General features: G+C 42.3%; 1 protein-coding gene across 7 annotated transcripts in view; it reads right to left on the bottom strand.

The window, feature by feature from the left end:
* PDE1C (phosphodiesterase 1C) overlaps window positions 1-15,414 on the bottom strand; it is a gene marked incomplete at its 5' end in the record, with an annotated part of 524,017 nt that overhangs the window by 249,806 nt on the left and 258,797 nt on the right. The window lies entirely within an intron of this gene.

Raw genomic sequence — 15,414 nt, 5'->3', positions numbered from 1 at the left:
AAAGTTTACCCATCAACTGACACAGGGCCAGCAGATTACAAATATCCATTGGCCAAGCAGTGATTCTTTGCAGCTGTCATCTTCATGTGTCCAAATGTGGCTTCTGCATTTGTTAGACCTAAAGAGAGGGAGACACAGTTCTACACACAGACACACACACACAGACACACACACACACACACACATACACACACACACACACACACACGCACGCACGCACGCACACACGCACGCAAGCATGCACGCAAGCACAGGGAAACACCTTTCAAGTCCATGGAAAACACTCAAAGGCCAATATGCAGGTCATCTTGACAGCACAGCTGGTACCCAGACACTGACTCCTGTGCATCCTTCAGGTCTCAGGTGAGGAATCACCTCCTCATAAGTGATACCTCACAGCCTCCCAACCTGGATAAGCCTCCAACTGCATACATGGTGGTCCATGCTCCTAATACAGTTCCTTAAGACTCCATGGGTCCTGATGTAATACAATGATGGCAAAAATCTGTTTACTGACTGTCAGAATCCTTCCCTTGCCTGACATGGCAACTGTCTACAACGTTTTAGTAAAATGAGTGCATCTAGCAAGAAATAAAAATGCTTTCATTTCACTGCTTCCATTTAGTGAGGATTTACTAGGACAGGTAAGGACAACTACTGTAGCCATGATATCTTACATGTAAGGGGAAAATAAGGAGGGGGGTGTGGGGAGCTAGCTAACAGTTGGTTGAGCCCCATTTCCAGTTCCATTCCTGGAACTGCAAGTCACTCATTCAGACATTCTACAAACCCTAGAGAGCTTGAGCCCACTCCATACTTCATTGATGTGAGGCTCAAAAAATTAAACAACTAGTTAAGTAATTAAGTTACTAATTAACTGGGCTAAATAACTAGTTCTAAAGCTATAGAGATTTAAGGAGGCCGATACATAGCATAAAAATCTGATGCTTTCAAAGAGTGTTGAGAAGTATGCAAAAAGGTTAAAAGAGTCCAGCAGGAAGCTTGAGTGCCAGCAGCAACCAAGCCCAAGAGCAGTAAAACACACTGGGCACTTCCATTCTACTGCAGGAAACGAGCTGGGAAAGAAACCCAGGTTCTCCCCGGCCTTTTGTTTTTGAAGAACTTCAGCAGAATTCAACCCTGACTCACCGCTTGTAAGAGTGCAATTGCTGTGGTTTGTTGAGTTGTGGAAACTTGTAGCAATACAGCTGAATCCCACACTTCTCATAGCTATAGCTAGACTAAGGTGATGTTGAGGGAGAGATGCCCTTTGCTCTGACATCTGGATCACCTGACAGCAGTGTGGGAGATGCAGAGCCCAAGAGGCAGCCGGCCATCTTCATGAGGCCAAGCTGGGAAAGAACTCAACTTCATTAAAGTCTAAGAGTGTTGTTATGCAAACTCTGACCTCGGAATAGGCTTCACTGTCCACACCTCCCAACACCACACACACACACACACACACACACACACACACACACACACACACACAGAGGTATGCACATTTGGCAGAGAGGCAAACATGCATGAGTGCCTGCACACAGGTTAGCTTCATTTGTTAGCATGCAGTTTCGTGTTCTTTAAGAGGCACTAAAGGTAATGTTTACAGCCACTCCTCTATGCTCAAATCCTGTTGTGAACTCAATATGTTCAACAGTTTATATCATTTCCCAACTACCAGTTTCTTTCTCTTCTGAAAAGTCTGGGTAATATTAATACTATTTAATTTGCTGTATGGCAGAAAGTTCAACACAATAAGCCCCGTTAAGCAGTAGGCACAGAGCTGTGCACCCAGTAAATGCTCAAGAAAGGGTTAGCTGCTATAGTAATAGCAGTAATGTTGCAAAAATTACAACAGAATTATGATGCAATGTGTTTTCAATTTTTGTTCTGGGGGAGGGTTCTTCAGTGATTAAAGATTTCAAGGAAAAAAATCTGAAAATTGCTTTTCTGGAATGGAAAAGCTGAATTCTTAGTTCTCATCTTGGAATACTAGCCAGGCCCACAAAGAGAGCAGATATTAATCTCAGTTCCTCTCAGAACAAAAAGCCTGCCTGGTTTTCCACCATGCTGAAAGGACCTACAGCCGCGCACCACCAGTTCCGGCAATGTGCTGGCTAGCCCAGCAGAGCTGCACACTGCCCTTTGATCCCAGAGTCAGGCCACTGCTCAGAGGTAGGAAAAAGAAAGAAAAACTAGACCTTTCCAATAGGCGAAGATAGTTTTACCAAACATTCCAATTATCAATAGTTCCATGGACACTGAGCTTAGCATTTTACCTACACAGCAACCGTGAGTGTTCACAGGAAGCTTTCACTCAGCGCACAATTATCATGCACTACAAAAATGATTAATAAACATGCTTTTACCTCTTACACAAACTGAAAGAACACTGATTTTCACCAAAATTCAGTGTTTGCTTAAGTTACATCTCAATGAAACTGTGGCTTATATTTTCAAATGGTGGTGGTGGTGGTGGTGGTGGTGGTGGTGGTGTGTGTGTGTATGTGTGTGTGTGTGTGTGTGTGTGTGTGTGTGTAAATAAATGCCAGTATATAAAACAGAAAAAGTTAGCCTCAAATCTTCATCTTGAAGGCTTCAGTCAATTCATATCCAGCTGCATGGGGGTGGATCGTAAGACCAGAACACCATCAAAGAGCAAAGAGCACTGATCTCAATAGTTCAGTAGATCCCCAGAGCTCTTCCTGGTTATGCCACATCGCAGGGCCTGCTGGATCCTGAGCCTCATTTTCCCTCTCCTGGCCACAATCAAGGAAGTAGATGATGAAACTGAGCAGGCCTACAGAGTTCCTTTGGTCAGAGTAAGAATTGACCTTTCTGGGGCCCAGTAGAGACAAACATCCAAACAGCAAGAAACAACAGCTCTGACAAGTAGAAAAGAAGTTCTAAAACAATTTTGATACAATTCGGGGATACTTTTCTAATATCCTGGATATTTGAGAATGACTAGACACCGTTGTTAAATTACAGAGTGCCTGGTGGCACCTTTCCCTCTTCTGAAGAGTGGATCTAAGCAGAAGCCATATGGCTACCTCAATAAGGAGGTTTGTAAACAAGCTTAATATTCCAACAAGCTGAGTGTGAAAAACTGAAATGGTCAGGCTTCACTCTAGGTTGACCACAAGGCATCACCCATTTGAGCACAGTAGTGCTGGGGGCAGAGAAATTGAGTACATAGCCACACACATGCTAAGAAGTCAAGTTCTGCCTTTGGTACCCTGGGTTTTCTGGGAGAGTGACTCGATTCACTCATCTTGGAGTCCACAGCACTGCAGACAGACAGATGTAACCTTAACTCTCAGCCCTTGGCTCCCTCAAGAAGGTGGAGAGTTAGACTTGGAGAAAAACAAAGCGCTTTTATAACTAACTCCACGATCTCCCATGCTGGATCCCGTGTGTGCCACTGTGGGAAAGTGAACTGAGACAGAGGGCCACAAATGGCTGTGAAATGAGCCAAGGCCAGAATGGCCATCTGATCCTTGGGTTTCATTTTGCACTGGCAGGCCTGGTACGGACTGGAGAGAAATGGATACGCCCAGAGCCTTCTGCTGCTTTCTTAAACCATTTGTACAAACACTCTCTGGGTTTCTGATAATGGGGAGCTTGTGTGCAGTTCTCTTTCAATAATTCATTTCCAGAAATGCGCTCATTAGGTTTTTTACAACTACATATACCCATTGTCATCTGGCGTTTCCACGTGTTGAATAACAAAATTCTGGTGAGGACGCGAGTGAATCATGTTTTCTCACACTTTCAGAATCTCTTTCTTGACTTGATACCCTATGAACATATACAGGGGGAGGAAATCCCCCTCAGGAACAGTCATAGGGGAGGGAATAAGGGGAAAATGGGAGGGAGGGAAGAATGGAAATATACAAGGGATGGGATAACCATTGAGATGTAACAAGAATAAATTAATAAAAAATTTTAAAAAAAGAAAAAAGAAAAAAAAGAATCTCTTTCTTTACCAGTGCAAATGTCTCTTTTTAATTCTTATGACCTTTACTTATTTGTTCACACCTGTATGTGAAATATACTTATGCAGCTGTACACGTGTGGGAGTCAGAGGCAAACTGGGAAGAATCCATTCTCTCCTCCTACTATGAGAGTCTCAGGGACCAAACTCTGGTCATCGTGCTTAGCAGTCAGCACTTCCTCTTACTGAGCCACTTCTCCAGTCCCTACTAAAATATATCTCAGCTGAGGAGCTACAAACTGAGATCCCATGTGCCCAAAGACCTACGGCAGAACAGATGAGAAATAGTGAAATGATGTAGATTCACTTTAGCTTGGTGTAGGCCGATTGTTAGTTGGTCTTTGTTGTTTACTAGGACAGATTTCTAGTGAGTTTTCTATAGGAGGAAAAAAATGTTCTTATAGCTCATGCCCTCTAAAAGCTCACTTTAAAAAAAAGACTGTCTATTCAAGACAGGTATCCCTCTCGTATATAAAATTCTAACATGATTAGCCAAATGAGACCAAATTCAAATGAAGGAAGCCATGGCCTTTGTGGCTTGAGGTTGAGGATGGTTAAAGAGATGAACAGGAAGGAGGCTTATGTTAAATGGGACTGTACAGAAGACAATCCATCAGTCACCTTCTGATCCTGGGAGCAGATCTCCTGGCTAGTACTAGCCAGACAGTAGATAACGGATAACATTTGAGAAGAGGCTAATATATTCCAAGTTAAACGGCCACCCAGGAAGCCCATGTGTAACTACCAATTCAAACCGCGACTCCGCTGTGGCCCTGTTGCCTCTCCTACCGCACAGACAAGCTGATCTCTTTATTGTTCACCCCCAACAGACCCTCATCTGTCTGCAGACAGCTGGACAGAAGCAGAAATCCAACACAATCCATTATTCACGCCTGCTTCTCTCCTGATCCTGGGGGTCAAAACCTCTAGCTCTTGAGCTACGAGGAGTCCTCAAATGAGACCTCCCCTCTAGGAAGCCGAGATCGTCCCTTGTTTAGGAACAAGGCTTTTCAAACAGAGTGAGCTAAAAACTACAGCTAAAATCCCGTTTCTTAAGTCTGGGCAGAGAGCTAAGGAGTGAGACAAGGATGAGAATGGCAGGATTTTTGACTGAGGATATAGAAAGTAAATGTCACCCTTGCAGAATTCTGGTAATGTGGCTTTTTCTTAAATGAATCATATCTCTATCATACATTTACAACCACTTGCTGCATCGTGCATGCAGCAGAGTCATGAGGAAGGAAATCGAGGAACTTCAGTGACCTCTTCCCTGAAAACCTGGCTCCTACTTAAATAACTGTCCATGGGAAAGGCTGGAAAGTGTTTCATATCCTTCATGGCCCTGCCAAAGTGGAGATCGATCCAAGGGATTAAGACAGATTCTCAGTCTTCACAGACATGCCCCTAATGAGGGAGGGGTGGATCTGGTTTTATTAAATCATCAGGAGCTTGTGCCTCCAACATCTACTCTGTTTTTTCTCTCTTGTAGATTTTTGCCACAATAAAGGCTGTATATTCTGACTTTAGTCACAGACTAATTTCCCTGACACTTTCTTGCCCACCCACTGGGACACCTGTCTCCTTCCCCTTCACACTGTCTTTTTTAAAACCTGCTCTTGGATCATATCCAGTTCTGAGTAAATTCCAGTCAGTCCCATAGTTTCTTGGAAGCAGAGGGCCTTCCAACTTCCTCTAATATATTTGCATCTCTCTGGACACAATTCTGTAAGTCTCAGGTTTAAAAATGGCAGAATGAAGTGACTCTCCCAAACACAGGGAACTAGCACATGGATTCCTTCGACCCATCCAAACTTTCCTACACAGGGAAATTAGGAAAGCCCTGGACCAGTCATCTTGGGTCCTGACTCCACTGACACCATGCCAAGTGGTAGTTTAAAAGTTTTGCCACTTAAAACGGCTCATTTCATACAGTGGTTTTACAGACAGGTTGATGGGCCTAAATAATGTTACTGACAATCAATATTTGATAAACGATTTTTGTACACAAGACCCTGGTAATGAAGGAGTATTTAGCCCTCACAGTTAGCAGCCAGGGTCTATCACAGGAATCACTCAGGACTGTAGACATTACTGACCAAAAGCTCCTTCATTGGGCTTCAGCTGCAGGCATTACAGAAGCCGTCAGAGTCATCCTGATGACATAGGCAGAGAGATGGAGTGAGTTGGATGACGTCATCCAGACCTTTAGAGACAGATGCAGGGCTATTGCTCATAGATCAATTCTCACGTAAACAGTTCTGAATTACTGAACCATAACTCGAGATGAATCCATATTTGGTGTGGAAAAGCTGGTCAGACTCAAATGTGAAATCAGTGAGGCAGAAATCATCCTTTATGAAAATGTTAAGTACATAGATAATTGAGAAGAATGGAGGAGTTGGATTGATTCATACAAGCTACCTCCATTAGCAGAATCTACTCAGAAAATACATATTAACCTGCGTTTAAAACCATAAATCATCAAAGAATGAATTTTAAAATGTACTATCAACTTTTGTTGTTTCTTCCTATAAATAAAAACAAACAAACAAAAATCAGTAACAAAAAGAGAGTCAGGAAAGTAAAGATAAAAGGTGTTGGGGGGATTAGTCTAGATGTAACCCTCTCTTAAGACACAGCTGGAAGTAGTAGCTTTTAAAAATTAATCTCCCACAGCGGTACTGACTTGGCTCATCTCCAGAATGTAGGACTCGTGCTGGTTATTTAGGAGTTTGGGTAGATTGAAATCTAGATAAATTAGATTACTAAGACTCCAGTGGGCTTATAAACCACCAGGCTCTTCACAGTATGCTGGGCCCTGGGTTTCAGGCCTCAGTAGCCTGGGTCTTGCCCTGTACTTCCCAGAAGGACCCTGATAAGGTTTTTTTCAGTTCATGGGTCAAAGCCCCCCCCCTCTTCTCTTAAAATATTAGAAAGGACCCTGCCTTCCTCCATGATTCTGTCTCCATTGCAAAGCTATGTCTGGATGAGCATTATACCAAGTAGTCAGTACAAGAGTTTCAAATAAGACTATGTGGTGTGATTCCTACCTGGGTGTCCACATTATTTTGGACAAGGAAATGCCAATGAATCATTATGTACAACCCCTAGCTTCCCGTCTCCTATGTTAGAAGAGCTAAACCATTGATTTTTCAGCTTATTCTGTCTTCTTGTAACGTCTTCAGGAATATTCACTGAGCATCATGCAGACACACAACGTTGTTCCTTCTCACCTTGTTGGATTGTTCATTGTATAACCAGTCTAGTTCTTTGTTTTAATCTGCAGAAGCACTCATCAACTCCACATGCTCCTACTATAGCTCCCCCCAGGGATGTCTTTGAATTGCCTCATATTCAGCATATCTAAAGGTGACCTCGTCACCTGTGTTTCCCATTGTGCATGGGTGAATTCACCCACAACCAAGCCTGCAAACTTGAGCAAGTTCTCAGAGAGTCTTCTCTAGTGAAAAACACATAAAGATCAAGATTTAAAACCCTGCCTTCATTTTTACCATGCCCCCAAAGTCCTCAGCTCTATCTGTGCAGACAAGAGCTTCCTACGCTAATACTGGAAGATGACGATGATACTGGATCTGGCCTTTCTGGTGTGTGGCCTCCTGCAATCTTTTATGCCTCTGTGCTGTAGCACTTTGTCTCATATTTCCTTTTCTCAGAAGTGTCAGTTTCTGAGAAATCGGGCTTGAATTCCTTCAGACACTCTTCTCTGCCACTTTTACCCAACGGCTGTCTACTTCTTTGTATCTCAGGTTCAATTTCAGTTCTTCATAGACATCTTCTCTGACCTTGGGGCTGGGTTAGATCCTCTTAACCATTTTCATAGCGTCCTTTCTTTCTTTCTTTGTGACACTCATCAGTGTAAATAGCTATTTCTGGAAGTCTTACTAACATTTCTCTCTACCTTTAGACTGAACACCAGCTCGCGGGGGAAGCCTCTGTCGCATTTCCTAGCAGTTCTCTGTTACTAGGCACACAGTGATGAGGAAATGTTTTCTAAGTGACTGAGTGACTGCTGCATTCTCCACAGATAGATGAATGAACCTCATTATCTATGACTTTTCCTTTCATGTCTTGCCTGAATTACTCTCAGGCTTTTTCATAATTTCACTATATGGGAAAACTTCACATTGTGCTCATTATGGTTCATTAGTGTTGTTTAATCACAGCTGCCAAGAAAACTTTAAATAAAGGACACTCTCCAAAAACAGCTTGAAGAGTATCAATTCCTTACATAGATTAACTCTTATTTCTCCAAAAAATAGTGTTCCCTTTGTTTCAGAATTCACCTTTTATTACTAATGTCAAATGGCGGCAACCACCTACAAAGTTGTCACAGACTATGTCAAATGCTTCACGTTGATTAATGATCTATCTCAGTGAGTTCTCAAAAAGCCATAATGGAGGTCTGAGATGCCTTCTCCTTCCATATAGAGAAACAACAACAAAAAGACCATTTTCTACACACACACACACACACACACACGCACACACACACAATTACAAAATATGAAGACAGAAAACTAGAACTGGAATACGGAAATCTCTCTGCTTAAGGCTGCTTCCTAACTGACAGAGTCATGTGCAAGTATTGGTCAAAATAATATGCTCACAGCTGCCAAATATTGGGCTATAATTAGCTAATAAGTCAGCACAAACAACACATGATAAGAAGCAATGATGTACTATTAAATAGCATTAGTATTCAAGTGAAGAAAATGCATTCTTAAATGTAAGGCTAGCCTCACACTTAATCCTCCCTATTTTCTCCTCTGATATACAGGAAGGCTTCACTTCCATGTCCTTACTCTACTGCAAGAGAAAGCCTGCTCTGAACCTGACTTTGGTATCATTACCATTCACTTAACATATAGCTATTGTCTTTTCCTTTAGGGGTGTTGTTTTTAACATTTTGCATATATAAGAACTTTCTGCAACTTAGACAAGGTATCTGAAACCTATAATCCCAGCACTCTGAAGGCTGAAACAGAAGGATCAGGAGTTCAAAGCTAGTCCCAACTATATATCAAGTTGCAGACCAGCCTATGCTATATGAGACCTTTAATTTTTTTAATCCGTTCTGGTCACCCTAACCAGACTCTTAAGCTTTCTGATATCTTCACATCACCTTCCCAGACTGGCGCAGAGGATACACACAATAAAAATGTGCTGATCTGCCTCACATTTTTAGTTAAGTAGGATACGTGGAGGACCCATTCATACAATGAATGCATGGTCTGGGAACAATAAACAACACATTTTCAAATAATCCTAGCATAGATTCTTTGATGATAGTTGGGTCAGGGCTCTCTTCCCTGGGTCACTTACTTCAGTGGCTGTGACTCAGAGCCAAGACTGTGAGGACTCACAGTTCTCTTCATATATATTCCAGGTTGTGGCTCCAAAGGCTGCTGGGACATTTAAGAGGCCACCATCCAAAGGAAGCATTCTTAGCTAAGTGTATCCCAAAGCATTGGCACCAAATTCCCTAACACACCCAAGCCAGAAAAGGCTCGGGAGGTAATTCCTCCTTCTCTGTCTCTGCTCTAAATCAAAGTTCCGCCAGTCCCAGTTTCCAACATGTACCTCAGTGTAGGCATTGATACCAACTACCCTCCTGGCCTCCAATCTCACCTCTAAGCTCTGTCTTATACTTCACTCAGAGCTATCAACCTGAAATTCAGACGCTTCAAACGCATCAACACTTCATTATAACTGAGGAGACAAATTCATTTCAAAACAAACAAAAAAGGATTTCTGTATATGGTATAAGTAATACAACGTATTCAAATATTCACTTCTTTAAACCATAATTATGTTTAATAAAAGTAATGTTTTAAGTTCCACATTGCTCCCTACTCTATGCCTCCTTCCGCAGCATCATCTCTCACTTCTCCTCAGTGTGTCCAATAAGCATGGCATTCTTGAATTCTCTCAATCGCTCACTATGCCATGAGCCACAAGAGGACACATCCCACCTTTTAAAGAAAACAATAAGGCTTTTAAGGATCAATATGTAGAAGTAGTTAGCTTGTCTTTTCTACAGTGACCTGGGAGCTTTCTGTCCAATAGCTCCATGTTAGTGGCATCAAGGAGATGCAGCAGTGACCAGTTCTTTGACAATTGTCACTCAGCGATAAGCAAAGAGAATCTCACTAGATTTCACACTGCATCGCTAACTAATGTATGTAGCTTTGCCAGAGGCCCGTGGAAACAATTCAAAAGTCAGGGCAATCTTATCCCAGGCTGAAGTGATGGTTTCTTGTTTGCCCCACATTTGCAAAAGGCTTCCTCAAATCATTGTCAGAAGCCTGACATCAATGAGAGGAGTTTTCCTTATGTTTTTAAAGGCCTCCCTGATCTCAAAGATCTTCCCGGGCCTCCACAGCAGAGGTTACTCTCCATGTATCCCACTGTAGTTACATTCACTGCTCTGGGTATTGGTGCCAGTCTCTCCATGACTTGTTAAGGTCAGATAAGAATTTTATCTACTTATGCATACCAGAGCATGGCAAATAGGCTGGCCCATAACAGACACTTAGTAAATGTTAGCTCAGCAGTTTCCCAGTACTAAACACTAATTATACTGTTTAAAAAATCAGATGAGTACAAAGAAAATATGCCTAATACCTAGCTATCTTTGCCCAAGGCTTGTTCCCCTACTACCAGGTATCTGTGAGGTTTCAGTGAAGAATGTTTTAGAAAAAGGGAACCTCATGGGATAGAAAATGAGATGTAATAGGAATTATTTTTAATTTTCAATAAAAATGTGTTATTATTTTAAAAAAAAGAAAAATAAAATAAAATAATATGACAACCTAAAAAAAAAAAAGAAAAGAAAAGAAAAAGGGAACCTCAAAACCACCTCAGCAAAACAGAACTTAACTGTTCCATCCAGCTCAGACAGCGAACAGCATCAGAAAAATAGCTACAGCAACAGACCCAGGGTTTCCTCATCCTACCTTTCCATTCCTGCTTCTCCCCGAAGGTTAGTTCACTGTTTTATCACATAAGAAACTTCTCCTCTCTAAGATAGCAGGAAATGAATCATGGTAGTCCACTAGGAAAGTCCTGAAGGGGACAGTATCAACCTTTCAGGGCCAATACAGAAAATCTGCAAGGAACTCCATGTCCCTGTTTGAGATCCATGCTTATTGAGACCCAATGACCTTGAGACATGAGAGCCTAAGATTTACAACTCATGCTACAGGATCTGGACTCTGTGATGGGGTTCAGGAGGCAGAGTGGGAAGCAGTGCTTGTTACCATAGGAAAGGAGTAGACAAATGTTCTGGAGAGACAAAAGCAATAGTTGTCCTAGTCTACTATGGTAGAAGCCATTTACTTGACTTTATATCCATAAGTTACTTTAAGCAATGCAAGAAATACCATAAAGGATACTGCATACCAACAAAATGTTTTATACTGCCTAGTGGTTGAGCAAGATGAATGAAGGAGAGGTTAAAACATTGTAATTTTAAGAGCAAATGCCAAAGAATAAGTGAGATGTGTCCTCTTACACTCAGTAAAAGCAAAGTGAAGCACAGAGACACCTTCATGTTAATGGCATGTAGCCATTTGGCAACAGAAAAATTCTTGATCCAGACCCAAGGCAATGGTCATGACTCACTTGCTCAAACTCAAGCTGCCACGAGGTCTCTCATATCATCAGGGCATAAAGATACCCTGCACTTCCTGATGGCAGAGCTGTTGCCAACAAGGTGTCTTGGAGTGTTGCAGTAAAATTCCGTATGCACTCCTACATGAGCCAACAACCTTGGGTGCAAATGGAGTTTATGGAAAAGTGAAATGGGGCTCCTCTCAAATGAATAGACTGACACCAACCAGCAGCCAGATTGACCTACGGAAACTCAGGTGTGCAGTGTTTGTTCCTTCTGGCTTTGAGAGCTGGGAGCCTTTGTGTAAGAGGTGATAAGGCCACAGAAGGACGCTAAGGAACTTAAATCAGTGTGGACCTCTGTATTTCCATGCATTGCTTCTCTCGAGGGACAGAGTCAGTCATAGTAGTAAATGTTTCCACTGTTATAATCACAGCGAGAGTAAATGATATTTAAAGCAGTTTCTAATGTCCTAGGAACCGTTTGTGTATTGGCAGTATTATAATGTAGACTAAGAGTTTTGTCTAATTCTTTCCTTGGGAAACATACAAAATTATTCTAGCTTTGATGAAAGTTTGCATAATTTACCGTCAACCAGGACAAGCCAAGCAGCAAAATGGACCAAAGGAAATACCTCCTCTGTGTAACTTATATTCTAGATTGAGAGATGGACAATAAACATATCAAATGAATAAACACTATTCAAATGGAAATAAGGCATAGAGAGAAGTATCAGAGGGGCTGGTGGAGTTGACATGGAGAGTGGATTGTCCTCTGGCTTTCCTGCGTTGTGGCTTCTTTGAAGATAGCAGACTCAGCAACTTTTTTGCTGTTGATAAAAACCACTTCCTCAGTAATAAAGAAGAGGGTGGTATAAGGGGACAGAAAGAGAGAACCTCAGAAAACACAAGCATGGGATTCACCCTTAAACCACAGCTTTGCACATCTTATAGATTTTTGACCTAAGTTTAGACAATGATGCTCATTAAGCCTGTTTCCAACTAGCTTAAAAGACAGTAAGTTGAAGAGTGGGTCAAGTGCATATTTGCCTTCATTTTGCGTATTAAAAAGTTCATGTTGCAGTCTTTCTGATTTTAGTCATCTATTGATTGAACACTTCTATGTATATTGGAGGCACAGCAAGTACTGGAGGCACAGCAAGGACAAAACATACTCAATGTCTGTCCTGGTGGGTCTTATACCCTAATGAAGGAGATTTTTTAAAAAAAATCTCACCCAAAAATCAAAAAGGGGAGAAAGTATCATGGAAATAAGAGAGCACTACATAATCCAGAACTCACATTGCTCTCAGTGCAGTGGAGCTAAATCTCTGACCACCTGTGGTCACTTATAAAGCCCTGTCTGTGAGAGTGTCATGGTAATAAATTGGTGTGAAAATCCAACTCTGGCTACTGGCTCTTTCTAAAGTGTTGTGGAAAAAAAAACAGCTTCCTTTCTCTTGTTAACAGTCTGCTGTGTGGGCAAATACACACACCCAAGTCTCTCAGGGATTTCCATGGTGTAGATTGTAAGGTATTATCCCAAATCATAGAAATGAGTTTACGCTTAGATTGCCAGCATCTTAGAAACTCTTCCCGAACTGCTTCTTTGTTTAAATAAATAAATAGATACACAAATAAGTAAATGTGCTAGGATGAATGGTAGTGCATGAATGGTAAAAAAAAAAAAGTTACATCATAGTAATAAATACCTTTTAAAATATAAAGTGAAACTAACGAGTTCAGAATTTTTTTGTTGAGCAAAAGGGTCTCCTTGGAAAAGGTGGGAAATAAAAATTAGACAAGGCACACTGGGTGAAGCACCAATTCACACCTTCACAGGCACACTGGGTGAAGCACCAATTCACACCTTCCCAGGCACACTGGGTGAAGCACCAATTCACACCTTCACAGGCACATTGGGTGAAGCACCAATTCACATCTTCACCGGCACACTGGGTGAAGCACCAATTCACACCTTCCCAGGCACACTGGGTGAAGCACCAATTCACACCCTCCCAGGCACACTGGGTGAAGCACCAATTCACAGTTTCACAGGCACACTGGGTGAAGCACCAATTCACACCTTCACAGGCACACTGGGTGAAGCACCAATTCACACCTTCCCAGGCACACTGGGTGAAGCACCAATTCACACCTTCCCCGGCACCCCACAGTTTGGCCAGATGCAAAAGGCTAGAAAATCAACTTGGGCTCTATCACATATCACACTGCCACACTTTGAGGAGTGAAAGCTCTCAGATAGGAAACTGAGAAAGCTACAAGACAGCGTAGTGTAAAACCAAGTGCTTCCCACACAAGTTCCCACCTAAGCTACGCTGACCTAGACAAAAGCTGCCTCTAGCCTCAGGAGCTTTGTGGACTGGCTTTAGTTCATAACGTGTTTAGAGAAAGAGTTCTGAGCATGTGGCCACAGGAAGGCAAGAACACCAGCCTAACTCTGTTTTCACTGTGCACACCTCAGCCTTAGGTTTTGTGGACACGACAAACATTCTGTGTGTGGCACAGTGTGACCGAGCTCATCACTCAGGACACTGAACATGAGCGTCCTATAAATTATGTCTCTGAAAGGAGCTTCCAAATAAGCTGTCACAAGAGCCTGCCAGCCAGGACCCAGCTTCCCAAGTAAGCTTACAGTCTCCACTCATATCAGCTATACAGGTCAAAAAGCAAATTCCTTGGCATGGTGTCCTACAAAATCAATGGCAATGGGCTTGCTTCCATTCTAGGTGAAACACTTTTAATAAAACATACCCTTGAATAGGGACCCTTTAAAGAAATGAACATAACTTTATTGTCTTCCCCCTGGTAATTCCAAATATCCTGCCAAGATGTGCGGTCTCTCCTAAGATGAACTTCTTGATTTATCTGGGTTTGCTTCTTGACTGTGTGCACACTTTCAAAAGCAATGATGGCAGTCACATGGCAAGGAGCTTTTTCTCTCTCACTGTCCTCATAAGTTCAGGAAACCTGCAGGAGGGTTTTTTAAATTATAGCAGATCACCTATGTCAGCTATCCAATACAATAAGCGCCTATCTGCTGTGAACAGCTTCAACGGGAGCTGGGTGTCAGCTGAGGAGCGATCACTGCCTGCGGCTTCAGGCTGAAGTAGCCAGCCTCACTCATCGTTTATGAATGTTTAAAAAAGGAAAATCTTCTCTGAAGTCACCTCTGTCCTAAGCAACTAAACCAAAAAGAACGCAGCGAAGTGCCTGAAGTTCAGAACGCTCTCTGTATTAACTCAAGGAGACTCTTGACCACTGGATTACGAATAAACACTCCTTTGTGCTGTTCCCATGTGCATCTGATGTGCACTTTCTCAGAAACAGCCCGCTCTTCTCATAAACATATTCTGCCTGGAGGAGTCCTAAGAAAATATCAGAACCTGGACTGAGCTAGAGAGAGGGCAAGCAGTATTGTCAAGAAGAGTGTATGTTGAGTCTGAAGTCTGGATGATTCCCCAGCATGTTTGCAAGCAGTTTACAAAGAAGATTTCTAATTAAAAGTCTCTCGCAAAACTTTCCTCCTTGGGCAAGCAAACCAGAAACATCTACTTGCTACTTGTACTATTCTTGAGGGTATGTCCAGCCCCTTTCCAAAACAACAGGACTTGGAAACTACAAAGGATCTGGACAGGAAAAGCCTCCCTTTCTGCCTTTCTGTGTAGAAGGCGGGAGCCCTGACTGTAATTTACAGAGATAGTTGTGGGACTGCTACAGCTAGGTTCAAAGGGCAGGCGAGGGCTAAGAAGTGGCAAATGTGG

Source organism: Acomys minous, assembly GCF_964271855.1.
Source record: "Acomys minous genome assembly, chromosome: 6".
Taxonomy (NCBI): domain Eukaryota; kingdom Metazoa; phylum Chordata; class Mammalia; order Rodentia; family Muridae; genus Acomys; species Acomys minous.
Note: the sequence above shows the minus strand (reverse complement) of the source record. Positions and strands in the feature narration are given on the sequence as shown.